Here is an 18,271-nt window from a genome sequence, read left to right on the forward strand (position 1 = left end):
AAACCACTAGTTGAATCTTTTTTTTGACTCGCACAAAATAGGATGCAACAGTACCAGCCATTTCTCAGTTTGGGGGAGGAGCTTAGACCCCTGCCACACATACTCCAGAGCAGATGGTGCAGGGATATTAGACTCTAGGAGTACTACCAGCCGGTTTGGTTAGCCTATTATTGCAGCACGACCTGAGGTTAGGCCTGCTATGTCTATTGATGAGCTGAGGAGGATGTTGAGAGCCAAAACTTTATTATTTGTCAATTGCGTATACTTGCGTATGCGTTGGACCCAACAATATCTTTGAGGATGTTGAAATATTATGTTATTGATTTTGGAGTCCATTGGGATCAGGTTTTACCATTGGCGGAGTTTGCTTACAACAACAACTCTTACTCCAGTATTCAGATGGCACTGTATGAGGCTTTACATGGTAGGTGGTGTCGTTCTCCTATTGGTTGGTTTGAGCCTGGTGAGGCTAGGATGTTGGGTACGGATTTGGAATGTGATGCTTAGAGAAGGTAAAGTTGATTCAAGATCATCTGCGGACAACACAAAGTAGACACAAGAGTTATGCATGCAAGAAAGTCCGTGATGTGAATTTTATTAAAAGCGAGAAGGCACATTTGAAGGTTTTACCCTTAAAGGGTGTGATGTGATTTGGAAAGTAGGGCAAGTTGAGCTCGGGAATCATTGGCCCATTTGAGGTGTTGGAGAGAGTTGGCAAAGTTGCTTATAGGCTTGCTTTGCCTCCTAGTCATTCAAATGTTCATCCGGTATTTTATGTATATATGCTCCGGAAGTATCATGAAGACAAGTCGTATGCAATGGACTTCAACACAGTGCATCTTGATGAGAATTTGACTTATGAAGAAGAGCTTGTGGATATTGTAGATTTATAGGTCTAAAGGTTGAGACCTAAGGAAATTCCTTCCCTGAAAGTGCTATAGGAAGGGCAACCGACTAAGGAAGCTACTTGGGAGTCCGTGTCCAATATGAGGAGTAGATATTCACTTCTCTTTGCCAGTTCAGGTACATTTCTATGTTTGTTCAAGGATGAACGTTTCTCTTAGAGGGGGAGAACGTTTTTTTTGTATAGGTTATTCTGAGTTCTAGGTTTCCGTTTCATGATTTAGAACTTTGAGTAGCTTCATTTGATGCTTTATGACTTGTGTGCATGGTTTGTTTTGATTCCTGGAAAGTTTAGATGTGTTTTGGTAAATAAATCTTGATATTAGAACTTTGATATTGTTGGAATTGACCACGGTCAACTTGTACATATGTTTGGTTGGTGTCCTGGATGCCCCGAGGCTGTTTCGACGCTTATAGATGAATCTTGGAAATTTGAATTTATGAACATATAAAATCCTTGAGTTTTGATGCTTGATTCTAGATTTTGGATGTTATTTTGATGTTTTGAGATTTCTAGCAAGTTTGTTCAAGGTTTATATACTTGTTGGAATGTTTGTACTGGGATCAGGGTCTCGAGTGAGTTTCAGATTGGTTACGGGCACTTTGTATGTATGTTGCCATTATTGGTGCTGCTAATGTCGCATTTATGATAGTAGGCGCGCAAATGTGAAGCTCACATTTGCAAATGGTAGCTCGTATTTGGGATATAGGGGGAGGGGGGAGAGCTCAGGCAGTGTCGCATTTGCGATGCTTTGTGCGCAAATGTGAGGCTTGCATTTGCGAATGCCAGTTCATATTTGCGAGGAGCTCGGCACCAGAGGATGGTCGCATTTTCGAGGGCTATGTTGCATTTACGATTTATGCAATAATGTTGGTTCGTACTTGCGGACCAAAGTGTTGCATTGAAATGTCATATTTGCGATGTATTTTTTCCATTTGCGACATCTACAATTGGGGTAAAGAAGGGTTTAGGGATTAGTTTGTTCTTCTCCATTTTTGAGACCTAGTGGAGGCCGTATTTTAGAGAATTTTCACCGATCTTCAAAGGTTAGCTATTTTAACTTATATTTGATTTATTTCTAGATATTTCCATAGCATTTCACCCCCTAAATATGGGATTTCAAAGAGTAGAAAATAGGATTTTGGGTAGTAACTTAAGAGAGTTAAGTTTAGAGATTTATATCTCAATTTGAGGTCGGATCTAGAAACTAATCATACATTTAGACTCGGGGAAGAATTGGTACTCGGGATTTTTTCTTGATTTCGAATTTCGACCAAGTAGGTTCGGGTTGACTTTTATTGACCTTTTCAAATATGGTAAAGATCAAACCTTTTTAGTATTAGGAGGTTTCTTAAGCTTGTTTTTTTTCTTATTAGAGTATTAATTGACTAGATTCGAGTTATTTGTAGGCTTATTCTAAAGGAAAAATGGTGTTGGATTGTTGAACTTGTTCCAGAAAGAGGTAAGTGTCTTGGTTAACCTTGACTTGAAAGAATTAGGTTGTAATTGATTTATTTGCTTTGTGCAACATGTGTTGGATGCGGTGTTTATGCATGGTGATGAGCGCATATGTGTTTGTCATGGTTTAAAGTATGCATGTAGAATGAGGTTTATTCATGCCTTTGTTTATTTCTTATACATATGTTGCATTGTGGGACTACTTGATTATTTACATGTTAGTACCCACGTTTTGAGCTCTTGTTGAGATATTTGAGTAGGATTGATTCTTGGTATTATTGATTTTCCTATTTCCTCTTGGTCATGTTCATCTTTTTCTTAATTAATTATGCTTAATCATCCTCTTCGCTATATAATACAATTTGTCATATTTGGTTGCTTGTTGGGTATTTCCATAGAAATTGGTATGATGGATCAGGTTGCTTGATGTAGCATTATTATAGTAGGACCGGATTACTTGCCGCAACAATATGGCCATTTAATCGGGTTACGTGCCACAACAGTATTGCGTTGAATCGTGTTGTTCGCCACAAAAATTATGATATGAATTCTTGTGCTTACATGGATATCACCTCATCCCCTTGGGTTTGAGTTATTGAGAAGGGTTTGGTTGCTTTATTTGAGAAACATGGTCATTATTTCTCTTAGTTGAACATTTTAATATCTCTCGTATTTAGTTATTTCTCTTGTTTGTAAACTGCACAGGTTCATAGAGTAAGTATTTTATCATAGCCTCGTCACTACTGCATCGAGGTTAGGTACAATACATACTAAGTACATGGGGTTGATTGTACTCATACTACACTTCTGGACTTCTTATGCAGATTCAGGCATTGGTATGTGGGGAGTCCCTAGAGGTTCTTAGCTATTACTAGTTGGAGACTCGAGGTACTACTGCATATCCGTTTGCAAGATCTGGAGTTACCTTCATTTTCTTCTATATTGTTTATTTGTTTTAGAAAGTATTGTATTTATTTCAAACATTGTATTTAGTATTCTCTAGAGCTCATGTTCTCAATGATACCATTCTTGGGAAGTTATTTAGACAGTTGTATTGGTTTTAGACTTAATATGTTATTTCAGAGTTTTTACTCTTTATTTATGATATTGTGCTATTTAATGTTTAGTTCTATTTCTTTCATTAATTCTAAGTGTTGGCTTGCCTAGCAAGTGGAGTTAGGCTCCATCACGACCCTTTGGATGGGATTTTGGGTTGTGACAAGTTGGTATTAAAGTCCTAGGTTTCATAGGTCTCAAGAGTCATGAGCATATCTAATAGAGTCTTGGAGATCGGTATAGAGACGTCTATACTTATCTTCAAGAGGCTATGAGACTATTAGGAAACTTAACTTTCTTTCTTTATCTATCTTGCGATTTTGTTCTATCATAATCTTTGAATCCTTACTCTTTATTATCTCAAAGATGGAAAGCACACGTTCTTCAGTTGCAGTAGAGCAAGGAGCCAGAGCCCTAGATTGTAGACACTACCAGGGGTAACGGTTGAGGCATAGCGAGAGCCCAACCTAGGGTACATGCAGCAGCACCTACAACACACGCTCGTGCTAGAACGATATCAGTTGAGCCACAGATAACTCCAGGTGATGAGCAGATCCTAGTTCAGGATGAGTTGGTAGGGCCATCTCAGGTTACAGAGGGGTTTATTGATATCCTAGTGCTTCAGGACACCTTGTTCCATATAATTGGTTTTATGAAGAGCATGGCTCAGACGGGTGTACATCCTATGGTACAAGCTATTTTTAGGCTGAGGGAGGAGCTTAGAACCCTGCAATGCACACTCTAGAGTAGATGCTATGTCTGTTGATGAGCTGAGGAGGATGTTGAGAGCCCAAACTTTATAACTTGTTGATTGCGTATACTTGCGTGTGCGTTAGACCTAACAATATCCTTGAGGATGTTGAGATCTCATGTTATTGATTTTGGAGGCAATTGAGATCAATTTTTACCATTGGTGGAGTTTTCTTACAACAACAGCTCTCAGTCCAGTATTCAGATGACGCCGTATGAGGTTTTATATGGTAGGCGGTGTAGTTCTCCTATTGGGTTGTTCGAGCCTGGTCAGGCTAGGATACAGATTAGGTATGTGATGCTTAGGAGAAGGTAAAGTTGATTCAGGATCATCTTCGAACAATGCAGAGTAGACACAGGAGTTATGCAGACAAGAAGGTCTATGATGTGAATTTTATGGAAAGCGAGAAGGCACATTTTAAGGTTTTACCCTTAAATGGTGTTATGTGATTTGAGAAGAAGGGCAAGTTGAGTTCAAGGTTCATTGGCCCGTTTGAGGTGTTGGAAAGAGTTGGCAAACTTGCTTATTGGCTTGCTTTTCCTACTTGTCTTTCGGAAGTTCATCCAGTATTTTATGTATCTATGCTCTAAAAGTATCAGGAAGACAAGCCGTATGTATTGGACTTCAACACAGTGCATCATGATGAGAATTTGACTTATGAAGAAGAGCTGGTGGATATTGTAGATCTGCAGGTCTAAAAGTTAAGACCTAAGGAAATTCCTTCCGTGAAAGTGCTTTAGAAAGGACAGCCGACTGAGAAGGCTACTTGGGTGTCCGAGTCCGATATGAGGAGTAGATATTCATATCTCTTTACCAGTTCGGTTACATTTCTATGTTCGTTCGAGTATGAACGTTTCTCTTAGAGGGGGAGAACGTAACGTGCCAATAGGTTATTTTGAGTTCTAGGTTTCCGTTTCATGATTTGGGACTTTGAATAGCTTCATTTGATACTTTATGACTTATGTGCATGGTTTGTTTTGATTTCTTAAAGTTTAGATGTGTTTTGGTAAAGAAAATTTGATTTTAGAACTTTTATATTGTTGGAGTTGACCACGTTCAACTTGTACGCATGTTTGGTTGGTGTCCTCGATAACCCGAGGCTGTTTCGACGCTTATAGATGAAACTTGAAAATTTGAGTTTATGAACATATGAAAATCTTTGAGTTTTGATATGTGATTCTATATTTTGGATGTTATGTTGATGTTTTGAGCTTTATAGAAAGTTTGTTCAAGGTTTATACACTTGTTGGAATGTTTGTACTGGGGACCGGGGGCTTGAGTGATTTTCAGAGTGGTTACGGCCACTTTCCATGTATGTTGCCTTTGTAGGTGCTGCTGATATTGCATTTGTGATAGTAAGTGTGCAAATGCGAAGCTCAAATTTGCAAATGTTAGCTCGCATTTGCGATTTGGTTGGGGGGGGGGGATCTGAAAGTGTCGCATTTGCGATATTTTGTGCGTAAGTGTGAGGCTTGCATTTACGAATGTCAGTTCGCATTTGCGATGAGCTCGGCACTGGCAAATGGTCGCATTTGCGAGGGCTATGTTGCATTTACGATTTATGCATCAATGTTGGTTTGTACTTGAGGACCAAACTGTTGCATTTTTAATGTCGTATTTACGATAAATGTTTTGCATTTGCGACATCTGCAACTGGGTGAAGAAGGGTTTAGGGATTAGTTTGTTCTTCTCCATTTTTGAGACCTAGACTTCATAAGGAGGCCATATTTTAAAGACTTTTCACCCATCTTCAAAGGTTAGCTATTTTAACTTATTTTTGATTTATTTCTAGAATTTTTCATAGAATTTCACCCCCTAAATATGAGATTTCAAAGAGTAGAAAATAGGATTTTAGGTAGTAACTCAAGAGAGTTAATTTTAGAAATTTATACCTGAATTTGAGGTCGGATCTTTAAACTAATCATACATTTAGACTCGGGGAAGAATCAGTACCCGGGATTTGGTCTTGATTTTGAATTTCGACCAAGTAGGTTCGGGTTGACTTTTATTGACCTTTTCAAATATGATAAAGATCAAACTTTTTTAGTATTAGGAGGTTTCTTAAGCTTGTTTTGTTTCTTATTAGAGTATTAATTGACTAGATTCGAGTTATTTGTAGTCTTATTCTAAAGGAAAAATGGTGTTGGATTGTTGAACTTGTTGCAGAAAGAGGTAAGTATCTTGGTTAACCTTGACTTGAAAGAATTAGGTTGTAATTGATTTATTTGCTTTGTGCAACATGTGTTGGATGCGGTGTTTATGCATGGTGATGAGCGCATATGTGTTTGTCATGGTTTAAAGTATGCATGTAGAATGAGGTTTATTCATGCCTTTGTTTATTTCTTATACATATGTTGCATTGTGGGACTACTTGATTATTTACATGTTATTACCCACGTTTTGAGCTCTTGTTGAGATATTTGAGTAGGATTGATTCTTGGTATTATTGATTTTCCTATTTCCTCTTGGTCATGTTCATCTTTTTCTTAATTAATTATGCTTAATCATCCTCTTCACCATATAATGCAATTTTCCATATTTGGTTTCTTGTTGGGTATTTCCATAGAAATTGGTATGTTGGATCAGGTTGCTTGATGCAACATTGTTATAGTAGGACTGGATTACTTGCCGCAACAATATGTCCATTGAATCGGGTTCCACGCCGCAACAGTATTTTGTTGGATCGGGTTGTTCGCCATAATATATATGATATGAATTCTTGTGCTTAAATGGATATCATCTTATCCCCTTGGGTTTGAGTTATTGAGAAGGGTTTGGTTGCTTTATTTGAGAAACGTGGTCATTATTTCTCTTAGTTGAACATTTTACTATCTCTCGTATTTATTCTTGTTATTTTTCTTATTTATTAACTACACAGGTTCATAGAGTAAGTACCTTATCATAGCCTCATCAAGGTTAGGCACGATACTGACTAAGTACATGGGGTTGATTGTACTCATACTTCACTTCTGCACTTCTTGTGCAGATTCAGACATTGGTACATGGGGAGTTCCTAGAGGAGCTTAGTTGTTACCAGTTGGAGACTCGAGGTACTACTGCATATCCATTTGCAGGCTCTGGAGTCACCTTCATTTTCTTCTATACTATTTCTTTGTTTCAGATAGTATTGTATTCATTTCAAACTTTATATTTAGCATTCTCTAGATCTCATGTACTCAATGACACCAGTCTTGGGAAGTTGTTTAGACAGTTGTATTGGTTTTAGACTTATTATGTTATTTAAGAGTTTTTACTCTTTATTTATGATATTAAGCTATTTAATATTTAGTTTTACTTCTTTCATTAATGCTAAGTGTTGGCTTGCCTAGAAAGTGGAGTTAGGTGCCATCACGACTCCTTGGCTGGGACTTTAGATCGAGACAAGTTGGTATCAGAGCCCTAAGTTTTATAGGTCTTACGGGTTATGAGCATATCTAGTAGAATCTTGAAGATCGGTATAGAGACGTATATACTTATCTTCAAGAGGCTATAGAACAATTAGGAAACTTAAATTTCTTTCTTTCTCTATCGTGCAATTTTGCTCTATCATAAACTTTGAATCCTTACTCTCTATTCTCTCAATGATGATAAGCACCCGTTCTTCAGCTGCAGTAGAGCAAGGAGCCAGAACCCTAGGTTGTAGACACTACCAGGGGTAAAGGTCCGGGGCAGAGCGAGAGCCCAACCTAGGGCATGTGCAGCAGCACCTATAACTACACACGCTCGTTCTAGGGTGATATCCATTGAGCCACAAATAGCTCCAAGTAATGAGCAGATCCTAGTTCAGGATGAGTCAGTAGGCCCATCTTAGGTTACAGAGGGGTTTATTGCTATCCCAGTGCTTCAGAACGCCTTGATCCATAATATTGGTTTTATGGAGAGCGTGGCTTAGGCGGGTGTACATCCTACGATACCAGCCATTTTTCAAGCTAGGGGAAGAGCTTAGACCCCTGCAACACACACTCCAAAGTAGATGGTGCAAGGATGTTAGACTCCAGGAGTACTACCAGCCAGTGTGGTTCAACCTATTATTGCGGCGCGGCCTGAGTTTGGCCTGCTATGTCTGCTGATGAGCTGAGGAGGATGGATAAGTTTCAGAAATTGCACCCTCCTCATTTCAGTGGTATGCCTACAGAGGTTGCTCAGGAGTTCCTAGACCTATCTCATGAGATCTTGTGCAATTTAGGACAGGTTGAGTCTGATGGAGTGGACTTTACTATTTTTCAGATGTAGGGTTCAACCAAGAGGTGGTGGCAGACCTATGGGTAGGCAGACCAGCAGGGTCACCTCCTCTTACTTGTGATTAGTTTTCATAGGTTTTCTTGGAAAAGATTATTCCACTCACTCAGAGGGATGACCTATGCAATCAGTTTTAGCATATACAACAGGGTGGTATGACAATCAACCAGTATGAGACGCGTTTTGTTGATTTGTTGTGTCATGCAACTATCCTGATCCCTACTGAGAGGGAGAAGGTGTAGAGGTTTATAAAAGGGGCTTGCTTATGGTATTAGACTTCAGATGGCTATGGTGGCCGATACCGAGACTTCATTCACTCAGGAAGTTGAGATTTCTAGGAGGATCGAGCGCATTTGTATCTACGGGAGAGAGGCAACGAGTGACAAAAAGCCTCATCACTTTGGTTGTTTTAGTGGCGCCTCATCTTGAGGCATGTGTTATTTTGGTAGAGGTCATACTATCAGCCCGGTCCAATAAGCACTTTAGGCGTCCATGGTACTTATGGTCCTCCTTTTGAGTAGTCAACATTCAGTGCATCGCCAACTCCCATCAGTGCACCTTCGATGATAAGTTTCTACAGTGGTGACTCGGGTCGTCAGGGATAGACTGTTATGGATTGACCTAGAGGACTAGGACATACCGGTGTATATAAGACTCGTTGTTATGCATTTCTTGGTAGGCCTGAGGCGAGTCGTCTATTGCAGTTATCACATGTATTGTGTCATAACACAATTCTCACCATACGCTGTGCTGGTGCCCAATATTGTCGTTAGGTAAGCTAACAATAAATCCACACACCGAATCGATAGTTCATAACGCATTTCGAAATAAATGATGAAATAAATAAATGAAATCATTTTGTTTTTATAGTAAACAACTGACATTATCTTCAAGGTTAGAATATGATCAAAATATAAAACCGAATATCGTAACAGAAATACAATCATGAACAATGGTCTAAAATTCCCAAAATCCGGTGTCACAAGTGCATGAGCATCTACTCGATTATACAATACTACTATAACAACTGTCTAGAATAGAAAATAGACAGAAAATAATAAATGAATAGGAAGGGGACTCCGTGATATGCGAATCGGAACATGGAATGCAGCACACCACAAAGTCTCTTTAGCAGCTGCGCCTATGCGCCTGTATGACCACCAAATATACCTGTCTCTATACCTATACAATTAGTACAGAAGTGTAGTATGACTACATATATCAATGCGTAGCCAGTAAGTATATTGCCTAACCTCAAAGAAGTAGTGGCGAGGGATCGATATCGACACTTACTAGTGGTCCAGTAATCACAATACAATAAAAGTAAAAATCCGGATCCATTTTACGACCGGTATCCTGACGCTCCTCGGCTTGGGTTGTCTGCTTGAGTTAGCCAGGTCTAGATACCGTCTCCTATAAGATTTAAAAACCTAGAAGAACAAGCCACATGCATGGTTATCCCTAGTAGGATCGTTTTGTTGTATCATGTGCATTCGACTTAGCGAAAGCTCGGTACAGGGGACGGGTCCGTATAGGACAGGTATCCTCTTTGAGACTATCATGTTCACTTATGTGCTACTTACTACATCATTTGAAACTTTTATTTGCATTGTTGACCGACTTTAGAAAAACTAGTAGAGCGGAATTGAAAAAAAAAGAATCATCCCCTAGTTTGTTACGACTATCGGTTTTGTTACTAAAATTCTAGAATTAGTCCGGTCTAAGGTGTTAAAAAAGGAAAAACAAGTCTTGTTTGAACTACGCGGGTCTGATTCTTACAAATCCAGTATGATACATAGGCAACCTTCATCGAGTTCGGCCCCCATTTTAGTAAGAGTCTTCAAAAATTGGCGTGTCCATAATATTTTCCAAAAAATAATAGTAAATCGATAGTTGTGCAGCTTTTTATCATTTTTATCATTTTGTCCTTGCATCCAGCCATTGTTTTCAATACAGCCTTAGTATCTTCCTCGGAAGTACCAATGGCCCGTTCGCGAATAAATATATTATATCCTCTTATGGGGTAACTTTTATGATTTTGCCTTTATGTCTGGCCTTGTTTGCCGAGACAACAAACCCGTCCTCGGCAGCGCCGAAGGGTAATTTTTGTAAAATAGCTAATTTGTGTATTTTTATCCGCTTTTTATTGTTTTAACCCCTGTGTCCACTCGTTTTTGCTCAGACATCGTTAAAACTTTCATGGAAATTACCGAATGGCCGTTTTTGTAAAAATTGCTATTTTTGACCATTTTGTCGTTTGTCCGGCAATTTCGTCGAGACAGCCTTAAAACCTTCCTAGGAGGTAGCGAAGGGTCTTCTTTGTAAAAATAGTTGCTTTGTTTTTTTTAATCTAAATTTTACTATTTTTACCCATGTGTCCGGTCGTTTTTGGCGAGATAACTTTAAACTTTCCTCGAAAGTACCAAAAGGCCGTTTTCGTAATAGCATTCTTTGACCATTTTCCATTTGTCTGGCCATTTTGCCGAGACAGACTCAAAACATTCCTAGGAAGTGCTGAAGGATTGTTTTTGGTAACATAGCCATTTTGTCCAATTTCGTCTCATTTTTTTGCCCCTCATGTCCCGCCATTTTACCAAAACTGGCTCGAATCGTTATTCGACATTACCAAAAGACTACTTTTTAAAAAAAAATGGTTGTTTTATCTTTTGTCGAGAGTAGAGGGCTGCCTTCAAATATTATTTGCACAAACAACATGTACATATCTTTTGCCCTTGAGGTAGGACACATAGGTAACCTGTCTAGGGTTCGTTTCTTTTCCGTCTGAATTTGGACGGGCCGATCAATACTGATCATTTGGGCCACAGTTGACCGGTATTTTAAATAGGGTCATCACCAAGTGGGGTGTCCACTTTTGTTCCATAATCAAAACTCTTGTTTCTCAAAATGTGCGTAGTATCGTTCATTTGAGTCCAACATTAATGCCTAGGAGTCAAAAAATTAAGGCATTTTGAATTTTGATGTTAATTAGGTCTAGGTAGGCCATATCCCCGTGCTTTCCTTGTGTAGGTACAACATGAGTACAGAAAGAGGAAAATATGAAAAGATAACTAGGGACAAGGGAATACCACAATTTTTTATCGTCGATGAGGTACTTACACTTCTATTAATTTGGTGGAATGACATAGAGGGTTTTGAACAATGAAAGATAAAAGGCTAATTGGGACATCTGGTTCATATGACAACAATTAATCCAAGAAGGGATGTGATAGAAGCTCTAATTCCCTGCTAGAACCCGGATAATAATGTATTTCGCTTTAATGATTGTAAAATGACGCCCACACTAGAAGAGGCTGCGATCTTTAGGGAAAAGTCCAATATCTTCATCGTGATAGACCCATAGTATCAAAGGGAGCGCGGGCAGGAAAATTTCTGGAGATCTTGAAGATTAATCATGGAGAGTATGAGGAGTTATCAGATCGATAAGTCACCTTGAAGTTTTTGTTTGACAGATATGGCCATTGAGATGCATTTAAAAACAACTTGGGTCTACTAAAAAATGGAGGGGACGTAGAAACATGGAAGGAGGATATGTGCTTTGCATATATGGTCGCATTCTTGGGCCGCATGGTTTTCCCAGGTGTAAACAGGCGTATTGACATCCGATTAGGTGGGGTAGTGCAAGATTTGACTACTATGTAAAAACTCACTCTTGTACCCATTATTCTTTCAAGTATGTTCCATTCTTTGACCAACTGTCGAGGGGGATAAAGATTTTTCGAGGACTGCAATATATTATTGCAAATATGGATATTGGAACACTTGTATTGTCACCCTGTAATCGAGAACTTCAACCCGCATTGGCACAATTTTGTTCAAAACTATGAAAAGAGGATCAAAACATATGATTTCCCAAAGGATTTGGAGCTTGCAAAGAGTTACTTCTCACCTTGACCGCAGACCGAGTCACTTAGAATTGCCACAGGTCTTCTGCAAAAGATGTTATTTGTGAATCACCTCATCAACCATTTCTGATATTAATGGGGCTCAACGGTTTTCTACCTTATGCTTTGCTTTGGGTAATGCGTCAGGCAAGAAATAACACCAACAAGGGATATGAGCAAGTTTGCATATGGCCCCAAAAGAGCTAGTCGATGAAAGGGATGTCTTGAATAGTTTGTTTGGGAGAGGAATTTGCGAGTTCCATGAGATGGTCGAAGATCACGACGAAGGGGAGGTGGTAACTGGAGACCTTGCTTAGTTTCACGACCCTTCCTCATTGGAAGACAGGCTGGAAGAGTCCAACAAAAGAAGAAGAAGTGACCACCATGCTATACAAAATTTGAAGCAAACACTGGAGCATGCCAGGGAAGCCATCTTTCAACAACATGCCCAATATCAGGCCAACATCATTCAGATCCAATCAGAGGTTAAGAAAGACTACCAGGCCTCTCTACAGGTTATGGATGAGGACTTAAAGACTGCTCGGATGGATCTTGAATGTTTGAAAGAACAGTTGGAAGGCAGGGTCAAGTTGGCATAAAAGAGAGTTGAGTGGGGCCAACTCTCTAAAATCCATAAGCTACAAGAAGACTTGAGCATCACCGAGGAAGCAATGCACCAACAACAAATGGAGTTTGATCTCTAGAGGAAGAAAATTGAGTTAAGTAAGAATCACCAACTAGTTGAGTTCGATACAGAGAAGCGTCATTATCATGAGGTAATCTGCCAGCTGCAAAATGACCTGACAGAAGCCATAAAATAAAGAAACTCAGTATTAGACCGTGAGGTAGATGCACTGAACTTGGTCGATGCCTGTGGGTGGCAAATCGATGGCATGTTTTATTCCAAGAAAATGTTAAGAAGAGGATACTTGAGATAGCCGAATATACTGCTCTAGGGTGTGCAGATTTTGAGAAAATGAACAATAAAATGCTTATCGACTCAACAATCAACCTCGTACAGACCTGGAGGTCATATATAAAGATCTGTGCAATCAGATGGGATAGTATGCAAAATTGTAGTTTCCCTATTGCATTCACTTTCTAGGGTGTTTTAGTATGTGCAATTTTTGTTTGAGTTTATAGGGAGCCTATTTGTGACTTTTATTTTTTGGAGTATGTTTCAGTCTGGTAGAGTCTGTTGTAATTTTCTCTGTATATTTTCGTTTCAAAGTCTTGTATCACAAAAAAAATATTAAAATCCAAAAAGATTTTACTTTATAAAATATTGTAAAACAAAAAAAATATTTGTTTATTTAAAAAATCGAAAATGAATCCAAAAAGATTTTATTTTTGTAAATAATAATAAAAAAATCAATCAAGTGTCTTTACGTCCCTGAACTACGTAATGATCTGATTCTTGTAGTGACATGATTAGTAGGAAATCCCCGAAAGGTATGATCGAAATATTTCTCAATAGTTCAAAATGTGGGATCAAAATAAAAAGGTGAAAAAAGAGGGGTAGAACGAATAACAATAGAAGGAAAAAGAATAATAAAAAGGAGTAGCAATAAAAAGCAATCTTATAAGCTGAGATGAAACATGAAGCTTTCCAAAAGCATGTTAGAGGTGGAGCATGGCATATTACGTGTGCTTCATATCTGTAAAATGTTTAACCCTAACATATTTATTGTTTCATATTTAGTAAGTTTAAGGTGGTTAGTTTGTGGTGAAACTGGAAACACATCATTACTTCACCAGATCCAAAGGAAAGGTACCAATGACAAAATTGTAGTTTGCCTATTGCATTCACTTTCTAGGGTGTTTTAGTATGTGCAATATTTGTTTGAGTTTATAAGGAGCCTGTTTGTGACTTTTATTTTTTGGAGTATGTTTCAGTCTGGTAGAGTCTGTTGTAATTTTCTCTGCATGTTTTCGTTTCAAAGTCTTATATCACAAAAAAAAAAAAAAATCAAAATCCAAAAAGATTTTACTTTATAAAATATTGTAAAACAAAAAAAATATTTGTTTATTTAAAAACTCGAAAATGAATCCAAAAAGATTTTATTTTTGTAAATAATAATAGAAAAATCAATCAAGTGTTTTTACGTCCCTGAACTACGTAATGATCTGATTCTTGTAGTGACATGATTAGTAGGAATCCCCCGAAAGGTATGATCAAAATATTTCTCAATAGTTCAAAATGTGGGATCAAAATAAAAAAGGTGAAAAAAGAGGGGTAGAACGAATAACAATAGAAGGAAAAAGAAGAATAAAAAGGAGCAGCAATAAAAAGCAATCTTATAAGCTGGGATGAAACATAAAGCTTTCCAAAAGCATGTTAGAGGCGGAGCATGGCATATTACATGTGCTTCATATCTGTAAAATGTTTAACCCTAACATATTTATTGTTTCATATTTAGTAAGCTTAAGGTGGTTAGTTTGTGGTGAAACTGGAAACACATTATTACTTCAACAGATCTAAAGGAAAGGTACCAATGACTAACAATGATGGAATCGAATTGGTTAGTGATGGCACCCAGGGTCAGTTAGTTGAGCAAGAGTCAGAGGAAGTAAAAAGGTTAAAATAATAATTGTTCTATGTATATCAGGCTTGGGTATCCGGTTAGCCTCCGTATCAGGTTCCTTTAGAGGGAACTTCCATTGTACCCTTGGTGACTCAACCACCGCTCCCTGCAATGAGCGATCACATTTTACCTCCGGGGTATGTGCTAAACTTCAGCTTCCCTGCAGCCCCTGGTATATCTAATGCGCGACCTCCAGCCGCACCAATTAGGAACACCCCTCTGGTCATATGTGGCGCGCTGGTGTATACAATCCGCCACCACCTCCTGTGACGAGGACAAATAATGAGCCACAATCTCTTGCTTATGATGGCCAATACTACTCTTCAAAGATGGATTTCAGGGTCTCAGCTCCATACAACTAGGCTCCTTAGTACGAGTCACCTGTAGAAAATGAAAAGGCTATCAAGACGCGTGAGCCAAATGAGATGGCTAGGAAAATGAAAAGTCTTGAGCAGAAAATCAAGAACATACGAGGAATAGGTGGTCACAAAAGTGTCTCATTGAGTGTTTGTGCATGTTTCCTCACATTCATTTTCCACCAGGGTTCAAGACCCCAAAATTTGAGAAGCATGATGGACCCAGCGACCCTATCGCCCACTTGAAAAGGTACTGCAACCAGGTGAGGTGTGCGGGAGGAAAAGAAGAGTGGTTGATGGCTTATTTTGGGGAGAGTCTTACGGGAGTATCCTCCGAATGGTTCATTACCAATATATATCTCACTGGCATGTTTGGGACGACATGGCAGAGGACTTCATCGAACAATTCCAGTACAATATTGATATTGTACCGGATCTCAATTCCATCTCAAATATGAAAAAAGAACTGACTGAAAGCTTTAGGAAGTATGCGATGAAGTGGAGGGAGTAAACAGCTAGAGTTAAGCCACCCATGGATAGCCATGAGTTGATTACTATTTTTCTGGAGGCTCAAGAGCCTGACTACTTTAAAAATATGATGTCCGCAATGGGTAGACCTTTTGCAAATGCAATCAAGATAGGGAAAATGGTTGAAAATAGCCTCAAGACTAGCAGAATTATAAGTCAAGATGCTCTCAAAACTACCACCCAAGAAATCCAAAATGGGTCGGTAAGTTTGGTAAATAAAAAGGAGAGAGTTAAAGGATCCATGATGACATCAGGGTCAATAGAATTTCAAAGAGGGGCATCGCACCCTTATATGCAAACTCAGCAGGGGCAGTCCAACTACCCTCAGCATTATTATCCCCTGCCAGTTCCTCAATACTCTATGGCCCCACCACAATATGCACTGTTTAATGCCTAATCATATGCCCGACCTCCTAATCAATAGGTCCACGAACCAGCTCCAAGGATCTCACGATCTCAGCAGCAAAATATTCAGGCACCCTACAATGCTAGCCCCAGGCAGGATTATGTACGAGAGCACATGCCGGTGGAAACATTTACTTTATTGGTTGAATCATACTCTAGTCTGTTCTAGAATTTGAAGCAGGTGGGCGTGATTGGTCCAATCGTACCCCATAATATGCATCTTTATTCCCAAGAGTTGCAAGCTAATTCCATATGTGAATATCATTTCGGTGCCCCGGGGTAGCACTGATGATTGCTGGACCTTGAAGAGGGCAATAGAAAGACTAATTGTCGGAAAAAATGATTGTGGTGACAAATGGTGAGGACCCTCCTAATGTAACAAATAACTCGCTGCTAGTGCAAAATTATGTTCATTTTGTAGGAATGATTGATCAAGACCAAGAATACAAGCTGGTTGACAAAGAAAAAATGACAGTGGGAATGATTCAAGAGGGAACCAGACTGGATGTAAGTTAAAGCCGAGAGGCGCCGTTGATTGTGAAAGGCACCCAGAGCTCATACACGCACCTTTATTTTTTCCCAAAATATCGAGATTTGAAGTTCGCTCCAATGTTCCAAGACCAAGGTTGTATATCCTGGGAGGCCACCCCCTCACGAGGTAGAATTCGGGTAATACAAAGGGTATAATAGAGCGATCATAGTCCAGCCCGCCGTACAATCCCATGTGACAAACACGAAAGCCAATCCCTAGAACTAAAACAAGACTGTGGTTACCTACAAAGGCAAGGAAATTATTGAAAATGTAGGTGAAATTGAAGGTTTGACTCGATCGGGGAGGTGTTACTCACCAGAAGAGTTGAGGAAGGCCAAGCAAATTAGAGAAGCCCAAATGCCTATAAATAAACCAGTCACTGAAGAAGAGGTGGAGAAGTTGTTGATAAAGATAAAAGATCAGGATTACTCAATCATTGACGGGCTGAGAAAGACTCGTGCCCAAATCTCCTTGCTATGTCTGCTCATACACTCAGAAGAGCATCGCAGGTTACTAATCAAGATCCTGAACGAGGCACATGTCTCGGAGAAGACTATGGTAAACCACTTAGAGAAGATACCTAGCAAATTCTTTGAGGTGAACAAAATCACCTTTACTGATGATGACTCCCCGAGGAAGGAGTTGGGCACAATAGGGCTTTGCACCTGACTGCCAAATGTGAGGGGTACTATGTAAAGCGAGTCATGGTTGATTGAGGCTCGAGCATAGATGTATGCCCTCTCTCTAACTTGCAAAGAATGAATATAAATACAGATAGAATCCGACCGAGCTATATCTGCATCCGGGATTTTGATGGCTCTTGGAGAGATACCATTAGGAGATCTACTCACCATGACAATTAATTCAGTTTATTTTGAAATTGTCTTCCAAGTACTGGACATGGAAACTTCATACAACTTTCTCCCTGGAAGGCCATGGATCCACATGGCCCGAGCTGTGCCATCCATCTTGCATCAGATGCTCAAGTTTGTATATGACAAACAAGAAATTGTTATTCACAAAAAAAAAAATGAATAATTCATTTATAGGGAACCGTTGATCCCCTGTATTGAGGCCAAGGAAGGGTGTGAGTCCATTGTCTATCAATCTTTTAAAGTAGTTGATGTGGACCATGTTGAGGAAGGAAAGCCCATTATGCATCCTCGTCTTTCTTCCACATCTGTAATGGTGGTTGCACTTATGCTGAGACAGGGTTATGAGCTAGGAAAAGGCTTGGGGGCATCATTGAAAGGAATTTCGTAACCCATTGCTCCCTATAGATTCAAGGGTACTTTTGGCTTAGGATTCATGCCAACACAAGTAGACGAAGACAAAGCCAAGCATCGCAAAAGGTATGTGTGGGTCTTGCAGAAGTCGATCCCTCACATTTCCTACACTTTCGTCAAGACACGACTCTAAGAGTGTCAAAATTCCGCGGCACGGGAAAGCATTGATGAAATCTTCCATGGTATCAACAAAATGTTTCCGAAGTGAATATAATCCAGACTTTTGAGGGCACTAGTCGTTCTGATATGCATCTAATTGGACCAAACAC

The sequence above is a fragment of the Nicotiana tabacum genome, chromosome 24 (assembly GCF_000715075.1).
Source record: "Nicotiana tabacum cultivar K326 chromosome 24, ASM71507v2, whole genome shotgun sequence".
Lineage (NCBI taxonomy): Eukaryota > Viridiplantae > Streptophyta > Magnoliopsida > Solanales > Solanaceae > Nicotiana > Nicotiana tabacum.